This window comes from Mytilus californianus, unplaced genomic scaffold (assembly GCF_021869535.1).
Source record: "Mytilus californianus isolate M0D057914Y unplaced genomic scaffold, xbMytCali1.0.p SCAF_81, whole genome shotgun sequence".
Taxonomy (NCBI): domain Eukaryota; kingdom Metazoa; phylum Mollusca; class Bivalvia; order Mytilida; family Mytilidae; genus Mytilus; species Mytilus californianus.
The window spans coordinates 521,361-535,080 of NW_026262736.1; positions in this window are offsets into that span (position 1 = coordinate 521,361).

The window sequence follows — 13,720 nt, forward strand, 5'->3', positions numbered from 1 at the left end:
ATCATAGGCTTAATTCTCGCAAAGTACTGCCCCTAACGGGGTCGATTTATTAATTTCAAGCCAATCGAAGCATAGGATCATGTTGAGACTTTGAAAAGATCGACTTTGAAAAGTACCAAAAACCACAACCTGACCCCCCACCCCTCCAAAACTGTGATTTTTGAGAAGTTCGTGAAAAAACTTAATACGAAAATCTTATCGGTTAACCCCCTAGACTTACCCGTTCCAAGATAAAGTAAGGCCTTCAAAACAACGATTTTAACACATTTGGGGTTTGGGTTAGGGTTAGTGTTTGGGTTAGGGTCAGGGTTTGGGTTAGGGTTAGGGTCAGGGTTTGGGTCAGGGTTAGGGTCAGGGTTTGGGTTTGGGTTAGGGTCAGGGTTTGGGTTAGGGTCAGGGTCAGGGTCAGGGTTAGGGTTAGGGTCAGGGTTAGTGTTAGGGTAAGGGTCAGGGTAGTGGACTTAAAGGATGGTAGTGGACTTTGGCGAGGGTTAGTGAGGTGACCTTTTTTACTTCTGCGCATGTCTGACCTTTTTTGTGACTGCGCATGCGTGAGAAATTTCCAAAAATATTTCTAAGTACAGAGTATGAAAAGTGCCTTTGACTTCAATCTTCAAATAGGTGTAGAATGGATTTGAATAGAGATATTTTCTTAAAGTTAACTGTTCCGAAAAGATGAAAAGGCGATCTAGAGCATGAAAACTTATTGGTATCAATGAAGTGTACGGCCGCACTTTCCGACCTCACTGAAGAAACGTTTGTGTGAGAGTGAAGCCTAATCCCGACATTAACCCCAACTCCGAAACTACAAAAGATAAAGACTTGCGGTTTTCATCATAGGCTTAATTCTCGCAAAGTACTGCCCCTAACGGGGTCGATTTATTAATTTCAAGCCAATCGAAGCATAGGATCATGTTGAGACTTTGAAAAGATCGACTTTGAAAAGTACCAAAAACCACAACCTGACCCCCCACCCCTCCAAAACTGTGATTTTTGAGAAGTTCGTGAAAAAACTTAATACGAAAATCTAATCGGTTAACCCCCTAGACTTACCCGTTCCAAGATAAAGTGAGGCCTTCAAAACAACGATTTTAACACATTTGGGGTTTGGGTTAGGGTTAGTGTTTGGGTTAGGGTCAGGGTTTGGGTTAGGGTTAGGGTCAGGGTTTGGGTCAGGGTTAGGGTCAGGGTTTGGGTTTGGGTTAGGGTCAGGGTTTGGGTTAGGGTCAGGGTCAGGGTCAGGGTTAGGGTTAGGGTCAGGGTTAGTGTTAGGGTAAGGGTCAGGGTAGTGGACTTAAAGGATGGTAGTGGACTTTGGCGAGGGTTAGTGAGGTGACCTTTTTTACTTCTGCGCATGTCTGACCTTTTTTGTGACTGCGCATGCGTGAGAAATTTCCAAAAATATTTCTAAGTACAGAGTATGAAAAGTGCCTTTGACTTCAATCTTCAAATAGGTGTAGAATGGATTTGAATAGAGATATTTTCTTAAAGTTAACTGTTCCGAAAAGATGAAAAGGCGATCTAGAGCATGAAAACTTATTGGTATCAATGAAGTGTACGGCCGCACTTTCCGACCTCACTGAAGAAACGTTTGTGTGAGAGTGAAGCCTAATCCCGACATTAACCCCAACTCCGAAACTACAAAAGATAAAGACTTGCGGTTTTCATCATAGGCTTAATTCTCGCAAAGTACTGCCCCTAACGGGGTCGATTTATTAATTTCAAGCCAATCGAAGCATAGGATCATGTTGAGACTTTGAAAAGATCGACTTTGAAAAGTACCAAAAACCACAACCTGACCCCCCACCCCTCCAAAACTGTGATTTTTGAGAAGTTCGTGAAAAAACTTAATACGAAAATCTAATCGGTTAACCCCCTAGACTTACCCGTTCCAAGATAAAGTAAGGCCTTCAAAACAACGATTTTAACACATTTGGGGTTTGGGTTAGGGTTAGTGTTTGGGTTAGGGTCAGGGTTTGGGTTAGGGTTAGGGTCAGGGTTTGGGTCAGGGTTAGGGTCAGGGTTTGGGTTTGGGTTAGGGTCAGGGTTTGGGTTAGGGTCAGGGTCAGGGTCAGGGTTAGGGTTAGGGTCAGGGTTAGTGTTAGGGTAAGGGTCAGGGTAGTGGACTTAAAGGATGGTAGTGGACTTTGGCGAGGGTTAGTGAGGTGACCTTTTTTACTTCTGCGCATGTCTGACCTTTTTTGTGACTGCGCATGCGTGAGAAATTTCCAAAAATATTTCTAAGTACAGAGTATGAAAAGTGCCTTTGACTTCAATCTTCAAATAGGTGTAGAATGGATTTGAATAGAGATATTTTCTTAAAGTTAACTGTTCCGAAAAGATGAAAAGGCGATCTAGAGCATGAAAACTTATTGGTATCAATGAAGTGTACGGCCGCACTTTCCGACCTCACTGAAGAAACGTTTGTGTGAGAGTGAAGCCTAATCCCGACATTAACCCCAACTCCGAAACTACAAAAGATAAAGACTTGCGGTTTTCATCATAGGCTTAATTCTCGCAAAGTACTGCCCCTAACGGGGTCGATTTATTAATTTCAAGCCAATCGAAGCATAGGATCATGTTGAGACTTTGAAAAGATCGACTTTGAAAAGTACCAAAAACCACAACCTGACCCCCCACCCCTCCAAAACTGTGATTTTTGAGAAGTTCGTGAAAAAACTTAATACGAAAATCTAATCGGTTAACCCCCTAGACTTACCCGTTCCAAGATAAAGTAAGGCCTTCAAAACAACGATTTTAACACATTTGGGGTTTGGGTTAGGGTTAGTGTTTGGGTTAGGGTCAGGGTTTGGGTTAGGGTTAGGGTCAGGGTTTGGGTCAGGGTTAGGGTCAGGGTTTGGGTTTGGGTTAGGGTCAGGGTTTGGGTTAGGGTCAGGGTCAGGGTCAGGGTTAGGGTTAGGGTCAGGGTTAGTGTTAGGGTAAGGGTCAGGGTAGTGGACTTAAAGGATGGTAGTGGACTTTGGCGAGGGTTAGTGAGGTGACCTTTTTTACTTCTGCGCATGTCTGACCTTTTTTGTGACTGCGCATGCGTGAGAAATTTCCAAAAATATTTCTAAGTACAGAGTATGAAAAGTGCCTTTGACTTCAATCTTCAAATAGGTGTAGAATGGATTTGAATAGAGATATTTTCTTAAAGTTAACTGTTCCGAAAAGATGAAAAGGCGATCTAGAGCATGAAAACTTATTGGTATCAATGAAGTGTACGGCCGCACTTTCCGACCTCACTGAAGAAACGTTTGTGTGAGAGTGAAGCCTAATCCCGACATTAACCCCAACTCCGAAACTACAAAAGATAAAGACTTGCGGTTTTCATCATAGGCTTAATTCTCGCAAAGTACTGCCCCTAACGGGGTCGATTTATTAATTTCAAGCCAATCGAAGCATAGGATCATGTTGAGACTTTGAAAAGATCGACTTTGAAAAGTACCAAAAACCACAACCTGACCCCCCACCCCTCCAAAACTGTGATTTTTGAGAAGTTCGTGAAAAAACTTAATACGAAAATCTAATCGGTTAACCCCCTAGACTTACCCGTTCCAAGATAAAGTAAGGCCTTCAAAACAACGATTTTAACACATTTGGGGTTTGGGTTAGGGTTAGTGTTTGGGTTAGGGTCAGGGTTTGGGTTAGGGTTAGGGTCAGGGTTTGGGTCAGGGTTAGGGTCAGGGTTTGGGTTTGGGTTAGGGTCAGGGTTTGGGTTAGGGTCAGGGTCAGGGTCAGGGTTAGGGTTAGGGTCAGGGTTAGTGTTAGGGTAAGGGTCAGGGTAGTGGACTTAAAGGATGGTAGTGGACTTTGGCGAGGGTTAGTGAGGTGACCTTTTTTACTTCTGCGCATGTCTGACCTTTTTTGTGACTGCGCATGCGTGAGAAATTTCCAAAAATATTTCTAAGTACAGAGTATGAAAAGTGCCTTTGACTTCAATCTTCAAATAGGTGTAGAATGGATTTGAATAGAGATATTTTCTTAAAGTTAACTGTTCCGAAAAGATGAAAAGGCGATCTAGAGCATGAAAACTTATTGGTATCAATGAAGTGTACGGCCGCACTTTCCGACCTCACTGAAGAAACGTTTGTGTGAGAGTGAAGCCTAATCCCGACATTAACCCCAACTCCGAAACTACAAAAGATAAAGACTTGCGGTTTTCATCATAGGCTTAATTCTCGCAAAGTACTGCCCCTAACGGGGTCGATTTATTAATTTCAAGCCAATCGAAGCATAGGATCATGTTGAGACTTTGAAAAGATCGACTTTGAAAAGTACCAAAAACCACAACCTGACCCCCCACCCCTCCAAAACTGTGATTTTTGAGAAGTTCGTGAAAAAACTTAATACGAAAATCTAATCGGTTAACCCCCTAGACTTACCCGTTCCAAGATAAAGTAAGGCCTTCAAAACAACGATTTTAACACATTTGGGGTTTGGGTTAGGGTTAGTGTTTGGGTTAGGGTCAGGGTTTGGGTTAGGGTTAGGGTCAGGGTTTGGGTCAGGGTTAGGGTCAGGGTTTGGGTTTGGGTTAGGGTCAGGGTTTGGGTTAGGGTCAGGGTCAGGGTCAGGGTTAGGGTTAGGGTCAGGGTTAGTGTTAGGGTAAGGGTCAGGGTAGTGGACTTAAAGGATGGTAGTGGACTTTGGCGAGGGTTAGTGAGGTGACCTTTTTTACTTCTGCGCATGTCTGACCTTTTTTGTGACTGCGCATGCGTGAGAAATTTCCAAAAATATTTCTAAGTACAGAGTATGAAAAGTGCCTTTGACTTCAATCTTCAAATAGGTGTAGAATGGATTTGAATAGAGATATTTTCTTAAAGTTAACTGTTCCGAAAAGATGAAAAGGCGATCTAGAGCATGAAAACTTATTGGTATCAATGAAGTGTACGGCCGCACTTTCCGACCTCACTGAAGAAACGTTTGTGTGAGAGTGAAGCCTAATCCCGACATTAACCCCAACTCCGAAACTACAAAAGATAAAGACTTGCGGTTTTCATCATAGGCTTAATTCTCGCAAAGTACTGCCCCTAACGGGGTCGATTTATTAATTTCAAGCCAATCGAAGCATAGGATCATGTTGAGACTTTGAAAAGATCGACTTTGAAAAGTACCAAAAACCACAACCTGACCCCCCACCCCTCCAAAACTGTGATTTTTGAGAAGTTCGTGAAAAAACTTAATACGAAAATCTAATCGGTTAACCCCCTAGACTTACCCGTTCCAAGATAAAGTAAGGCCTTCAAAACAACGATTTTAACACATTTGGGGTTTGGGTTAGGGTTAGTGTTTGGGTAAGGGTCAGGGTTTGGGTTAGGGTTAGGGTCAGGGTTTGGGTCAGGGTTAGGGTCAGGGTTTGGGTTTGGGTTAGGGTCAGGGTTTGGGTTAGGGTCAGGGTCAGGGTCAGGGTTAGGGTTAGGGTCAGGGTTAGTGTTAGGGTAAGGGTCAGGGTAGTGGACTTAAAGGATGGTAGTGGACTTTGGCGAGGGTTAGTGAGGTGACCTTTTTTACTTCTGCGCATGTCTGACCTTTTTTGTGACTGCGCATGCGTGAGAAATTTCCAAAAATATTTCTAAGTACAGAGTATGAAAAGTGCCTTTGACTTCAATCTTCAAATAGGTGTAGAATGGATTTGAATAGAGATATTTTCTTAAAGTTAACTGTTCCGAAAAGATGAAAAGGCGATCTAGAGCATGAAAACTTATTGGTATCAATGAAGTGTACGGCCGCACTTTCCGACCTCACTGAAGAAACGTTTGTGTGAGAGTGAAGCCTAATCCCGACATTAACCCCAACTCCGAAACTACAAAAGATAAAGACTTGCGGTTTTCATCATAGGCTTAATTCTCGCAAAGTACTGCCCCTAACGGGGTCGATTTATTAATTTCAAGCCAATCGAAGCATAGGATCATGTTGAGACTTTGAAAAGATCGACTTTGAAAAGTACCAAAAACCACAACCTGACCCCCCACCCCTCCAAAACTGTGATTTTTGAGAAGTTCGTGAAAAAACTTAATACGAAAATCTAATCGGTTAACCCCCTAGACTTACCCGTTCCAAGATAAAGTAAGGCCTTCAAAACAACGATTTTAACACATTTGGGGTTTGGGTTAGGGTTAGTGTTTGGGTTAGGGTCAGGGTTTGGGTTAGGGTTAGGGTCAGGGTTTGGGTCAGGGTTAGGGTCAGGGTTTGGGTTTGGGTTAGGGTCAGGGTTTGGGTTAGGGTCAGGGTCAGGGTCAGGGTTAGGGTTAGGGTCAGGGTTAGTGTTAGGGTAAGGGTCAGGGTAGTGGACTTAAAGGATGGTAGTGGACTTTGGCGAGGGTTAGTGAGGTGACCTTTTTTACTTCTGCGCATGTCTGACCTTTTTTGTGACTGCGCATGCGTGAGAAATTTCCAAAAATATTTCTAAGTACAGAGTATGAAAAGTGCCTTTGACTTCAATCTTCAAATAGGTGTAGAATGGATTTGAATAGAGATATTTTCTTAAAGTTAACTGTTCCGAAAAGATGAAAAGGCGATCTAGAGCATGAAAACTTATTGGTATCAATGAAGTGTACGGCCGCACTTTCCGACCTCACTGAAGAAACGTTTGTGTGAGAGTGAAGCCTAATCCCGACATTAACCCCAACTCCGAAACTACAAAAGATAAAGACTTGCGGTTTTCATCATAGGCTTAATTCTCGCAAAGTACTGCCCCTAACGGGGTCGATTTATTAATTTCAAGCCAATCGAAGCATAGGATCATGTTGAGACTTTGAAAAGATCGACTTTGAAAAGTACCAAAAACCACAACCTGACCCCCCACCCCTCCAAAACTGTGATTTTTGAGAAGTTCGTGAAAAAACTTAATACGAAAATCTAATCGGTTAACCCCCTAGACTTACCCGTTCCAAGATAAAGTAAGGCCTTCAAAACAACGATTTTAACACATTTGGGGTTTGGGTTAGGGTTAGTGTTTGGGTTAGGGTCAGGGTTTGGGTTAGGGTTAGGGTCAGGGTTTGGGTCAGGGTTAGGGTCAGGGTTTGGGTTTGGGTTAGGGTCAGGGTTTGGGTTAGGGTCAGGGTCAGGGTCAGGGTTAGGGTTAGGGTCAGGGTTAGTGTTAGGGTAAGGGTCAGGGTAGTGGACTTAAAGGATGGTAGTGGACTTTGGCGAGGGTTAGTGAGGTGACCTTTTTTACTTCTGCGCATGTCTGACCTTTTTTGTGACTGCGCATGCGTGAGAAATTTCCAAAAATATTTCTAAGTACAGAGTATGAAAAGTGCCTTTGACTTCAATCTTCAAATAGGTGTAGAATGGATTTGAATAGAGATATTTTCTTAAAGTTAACTGTTCCGAAAAGATGAAAAGGCGATCTAGAGCATGAAAACTTATTGGTATCAATGAAGTGTACGGCCGCACTTTCCGACCTCACTGAAGAAACGTTTGTGTGAGAGTGAAGCCTAATCCCGACATTAACCCCAACTCCGAAACTACAAAAGATAAAGACTTGCGGTTTTCATCATAGGCTTAATTCTCGCAAAGTACTGCCCCTAACGGGGTCGATTTATTAATTTCAAGCCAATCGAAGCATAGGATCATGTTGAGACTTTGAAAAGATCGACTTTGAAAAGTACCAAAAACCACAACCTGACCCCCCACCCCTCCAAAACTGTGATTTTTGAGAAGTTCGTGAAAAAACTTAATACGAAAATCTAATCGGTTAACCCCCTAGACTTACCCGTTCCAAGATAAAGTAAGGCCTTCAAAACAACGATTTTAACACATTTGGGGTTTGGGTTAGGGTTAGTGTTTGGGTTAGGGTCAGGGTTTGGGTTAGGGTTAGGGTCAGGGTTTGGGTCAGGGTTAGGGTCAGGGTTTGGGTTTGGGTTAGGGTCAGGGTTTGGGTTAGGGTCAGGGTCAGGGTCAGGGTCAGGGTTAGGGTTAGGGTCAGGGTTAGTGTTAGGGTAAGGGTCAGGGTAGTGGACTTAAAGGATGGTAGTGGACTTTGGCGAGGGTTAGTGAGGTGACCTTTTTTACTTCTGCGCATGTCTGACCTTTTTTGTGACTGCGCATGCGTGAGAAATTTCCAAAAATATTTCTAAGTACAGAGTATGAAAAGTGCCTTTGACTTCAATCTTCAAATAGGTGTAGAATGGATTTGAATAGAGATATTTTCTTAAAGTTAACTGTTCCGAAAAGATGAAAAGGCGATCTAGAGCATGAAAACTTATTGGTATCAATGAAGTGTACGGCCGCACTTTCCGACCTCACTGAAGAAACGTTTGTGTGAGAGTGAAGCCTAATCCCGACATTAACCCCAACTCCGAAACTACAAAAGATAAAGACTTGCGGTTTTCATCATAGGCTTAATTCTCGCAAAGTACTGCCCCTAACGGGGTCGATTTATTAATTTCAAGCCAATCGAAGCATAGGATCATGTTGAGACTTTGAAAAGATCGACTTTGAAAAGTACCAAAAACCACAACCTGACCCCCCACCCCTCCAAAACTGTGATTTTTGAGAAGTTCGTGAAAAAACTTAATACGAAAATCTAATCGGTTAACCCCCTAGACTTACCCGTTCCAAGATAAAGTAAGGCCTTCAAAACAACGATTTTAACACATTTGGGGTTTGGGTTAGGGTTAGTGTTTGGGTTAGGGTCAGGGTTTGGGTTAGGGTTAGGGTCAGGGTTTGGGTCAGGGTTAGGGTCAGGGTTTGGGTTTGGGTTAGGGTCAGGGTTTGGGTTAGGGTCAGGGTCAGGGTCAGGGTTAGGGTTAGGGTCAGGGTTAGTGTTAGGGTAAGGGTCAGGGTAGTGGACTTAAAGGATGGTAGTGGACTTTGGCGAGGGTTAGTGAGGTGACCTTTTTTACTTCTGCGCATGTCTGACCTTTTTTGTGACTGCGCATGCGTGAGAAATTTCCAAAAATATTTCTAAGTACAGAGTATGAAAAGTGCCTTTGACTTCAATCTTCAAATAGGTGTAGAATGGATTTGAATAGAGATATTTTCTTAAAGTTAACTGTTCCGAAAAGATGAAAAGGCGATCTAGAGCATGAAAACTTATTGGTATCAATGAAGTGTACGGCCGCACTTTCCGACCTCACTGAAGAAACGTTTGTGTGAGAGTGAAGCCTAATCCCGACATTAACCCCAACTCCGAAACTACAAAAGATAAAGACTTGCGGTTTTCATCATAGGCTTAATTCTCGCAAAGTACTGCCCCTAACGGGGTCGATTTATTAATTTCAAGCCAATCGAAGCATAGGATCATGTTGAGACTTTGAAAAGATCGACTTTGAAAAGTACCAAAAACCACAACCTGACCCCCCACCCCTCCAAAACTGTGATTTTTGAGAAGTTCGTGAAAAAACTTAATACGAAAATCTAATCGGTTAACCCCCTAGACTTACCCGTTCCAAGATAAAGTAAGGCCTTCAAAACAACGATTTTAACACATTTGGGGTTTGGGTTAGGGTTAGTGTTTGGGTTAGGGTCAGGGTTTGGGTTAGGGTTAGGGTCAGGGTTTGGGTCAGGGTTAGGGTCAGGGTTTGGGTTTGGGTTAGGGTCAGGGTTTGGGTTAGGGTCAGGGTCAGGGTCAGGGTCAGGGTTAGGGTTAGGGTCAGGGTTAGTGTTAGGGTAAGGGTCAGGGTAGTGGACTTAAAGGATGGTAGTGGACTTTGGCGAGGGTTAGTGAGGTGACCTTTTTTACTTCTGCGCATGTCTGACCTTTTTTGTGACTGCGCATGCGTGAGAAATTTCCAAAAATATTTCTAAGTACAGAGTATGAAAAGTGCCTTTGACTTCAATCTTCAAATAGGTGTAGAATGGATTTGAATAGAGATATTTTCTTAAAGTTAACTGTTCCGAAAAGATGAAAAGGCGATCTAGAGCATGAAAACTTATTGGTATCAATGAAGTGTACGGCCGCACTTTCCGACCTCACTGAAGAAACGTTTGTGTGAGAGTGAAGCCTAATCCCGACATTAACCCCAACTCCGAAACTACAAAAGATAAAGACTTGCGGTTTTCATCATAGGCTTAATTCTCGCAAAGTACTGCCCCTAACGGGGTCGATTTATTAATTTCAAGCCAATCGAAGCATAGGATCATGTTGAGACTTTGAAAAGATCGACTTTGAAAAGTACCAAAAACCACAACCTGACCCCCCACCCCTCCAAAACTGTGATTTTTGAGAAGTTCGTGAAAAAACTTAATACGAAAATCTAATCGGTTAACCCCCTAGACTTACCCGTTCCAAGATAAAGTAAGGCCTTCAAAACAACGATTTTAACACATTTGGGGTTTGGGTTAGGGTTAGTGTTTGGGTTAGGGTCAGGGTTTGGGTTAGGGTTAGGGTCAGGGTTTGGGTCAGGGTTAGGGTCAGGGTTTGGGTTTGGGTTAGGGTCAGGGTTTGGGTTAGGGTCAGGGTCAGGGTCAGGGTTAGGGTTAGGGTCAGGGTTAGTGTTAGGGTAAGGGTCAGGGTAGTGGACTTAAAGGATGGTAGTGGACTTTGGCGAGGGTTAGTGAGGTGACCTTTTTTACTTCTGCGCATGTCTGACCTTTTTTGTGACTGCGCATGCGTGAGAAATTTCCAAAAATATTTCTAAGTACAGAGTATGAAAAGTGCCTTTGACTTCAATCTTCAAATAGGTGTAGAATGGATTTGAATAGAGATATTTTCTTAAAGTTAACTGTTCCGAAAAGATGAAAAGGCGATCTAGAGCATGAAAACTTATTGGTATCAATGAAGTGTACGGCCGCACTTTCCGACCTCACTGAAGAAACGTTTGTGTGAGAGTGAAGCCTAATCCCGACATTAACCCCAACTCCGAAACTACAAAAGATAAAGACTTGCGGTTTTCATCATAGGCTTAATTCTCGCAAAGTACTGCCCCTAACGGGGTCGATTTATTAATTTCAAGCCAATCGAAGCATAGGATCATGTTGAGACTTTGAAAAGATCGACTTTGAAAAGTACCAAAAACCACAACCTGACCCCCCACCCCTCCAAAACTGTGATTTTTGAGAAGTTCGTGAAAAAACTTAATACGAAAATCTAATCGGTTAACCCCCTAGACTTACCCGTTCCAAGATAAAGTAAGGCCTTCAAAACAACGATTTTAACACATTTGGGGTTTGGGTTAGGGTTAGTGTTTGGGTTAGGGTCAGGGTTTGGGTTAGGGTTAGGGTCAGGGTTTGGGTCAGGGTTAGGGTCAGGGTTTGGGTTTGGGTTAGGGTCAGGGTTTGGGTTAGGGTCAGGGTCAGGGTCAGGGTCAGGGTTAGGGTTAGGGTCAGGGTTAGTGTTAGGGTAAGGGTCAGGGTAGTGGACTTAAAGGATGGTAGTGGACTTTGGCGAGGGTTAGTGAGGTGACCTTTTTTACTTCTGCGCATGTCTGACCTTTTTTGTGACTGCGCATGCGTGAGAAATTTCCAAAAATATTTCTAAGTACAGAGTATGAAAAGTGCCTTTGACTTCAATCTTCAAATAGGTGTAGAATGGATTTGAATAGAGATATTTTCTTAAAGTTAACTGTTCCGAAAAGATGAAAAGGCGATCTAGAGCATGAAAACTTATTGGTATCAATGAAGTGTACGGCCGCACTTTCCGACCTCACTGAAGAAACGTTTGTGTGAGAGTGAAGCCTAATCCCGACATTAACCCCAACTCCGAAACTACAAAAGATAAAGACTTGCGGTTTTCATCATAGGCTTAATTCTCGCAAAGTACTGCCCCTAACGGGGTCGATTTATTAATTTCAAGCCAATCGAAGCATAGGATCATGTTGAGACTTTGAAAAGATCGACTTTGAAAAGTACCAAAAACCACAACCTGACCCCCCACCCCTCCAAAACTGTGATTTTTGAGAAGTTCGTGAAAAAACTTAATACGAAAATCTAATCGGTTAACCCCCTAGACTTACCCGTTCCAAGATAAAGTAAGGCCTTCAAAACAACGATTTTAACACATTTGGGGTTTGGGTTAGGGTTAGTGTTTGGGTTAGGGTCAGGGTTTGGGTTAGGGTTAGGGTCAGGGTTTGGGTCAGGGTTAGGGTCAGGGTTTGGGTTTGGGTTAGGGTCAGGGTTTGGGTTAGGGTCAGGGTCAGGGTCAGGGTTAGGGTTAGGGTCAGGGTTAGTGTTAGGGTAAGGGTCAGGGTAGTGGACTTAAAGGATGGTAGTGGACTTTGGCGAGGGTTAGTGAGGTGACCTTTTTTACTTCTGCGCATGTCTGACCTTTTTTGTGACTGCGCATGCGTGAGAAATTTCCAAAAATATTTCTAAGTACAGAGTATGAAAAGTGCCTTTGACTTCAATCTTCAAATAGGTGTAGAATGGATTTGAATAGAGATATTTTCTTAAAGTTAACTGTTCCGAAAAGATGAAAAGGCGATCTAGAGCATGAAAACTTATTGGTATCAATGAAGTGTACGGCCGCACTTTCCGACCTCACTGAAGAAACGTTTGTGTGAGAGTGAAGCCTAATCCCGACATTAACCCCAACTCCGAAACTACAAAAGATAAAGACTTGCGGTTTTCATCATAGGCTTAATTCTCGCAAAGTACTGCCCCTAACGGGGTCGATTTATTAATTTCAAGCCAATCGAAGCATAGGATCATGTTGAGACTTTGAAAAGATCGACTTTGAAAAGTACCAAAAACCACAACCTGACCCCCCACCCCTCCAAAACTGTGATTTTTGAGAAGTTCGTGAAAAAACTTAATACGAAAATCTAATCGGTTAACCCCCTAGACTTACCCGTTCCAAGATAAAGTAAGGCCTTCAAAACAACGATTTTAACACATTTGGGGTTTGGGTTAGGGTTAGTGTTTGGGTTAGGGTCAGGGTTTGGGTTAGGGTTAGGGTCAGGGTTTGGGTCAGGGTTAGGGTCAGGGTTTGGGTTTGGGTTAGGGTCAGGGTTTGGGTTAGGGTCAGGGTCAGGGTCAGGGTTAGGGTTAGGGTCAGGGTTAGTGTTAGGGTAAGGGTCAGGGTAGTGGACTTAAAGGATGGTAGTGGACTTTGGCGAGGGTTAGTGAGGTGACCTTTTTTACTTCTGCGCATGTCTGACCTTTTTTGTGACTGCGCATGCGTGAGAAATTTCCAAAAATATTTCTAAGTACAGAGTATGAAAAGTGCCTTTGACTTCAATCTTCAAATAGGTGTAGAATGGATTTGAATAGAGATATTTTCTTAAAGTTAACTGTTCCGAAAAGATGAAAAGGCGATCTAGAGCATGAAAACTTATTGGTATCAATGAAGTGTACGGCCGCACTTTCCGACCTCACTGAAGAAACGTTTGTGTGAGAGTGAAGCCTAATCCCGACATTAACCCCAACTCCGAAACTACAAAAGATAAAGACTTGCGGTTTTCATCATAGGCTTAATTCTCGCAAAGTACTGCCCCTAACGGGGTCGATTTATTAATTTCAAGCCAATCGAAGCATAGGATCATGTTGAGACTTTGAAAAGATCGACTTTGAAAAGTACCAAAAACCACAACCTGACCCCCCACCCCTCCAAAACTGTGATTTTTGAGAAGTTCGTGAAAAAACTTAATACGAAAATCTAATCGGTTAACCCCCTAGACTTACCCGTTCCAAGATAAAGTAAGGCCTTCAAAACAACGATTTTAACACATTTGGGGTTTGGGTTAGGGTTAGTGTTTGGGTTAGGGTCAGGGTTTGGGTTAGGGTTAGGGTCAGGGTTTGGGTCAGGGTTAGGGTCAGGGTTTGGGTTTGGGTTAGG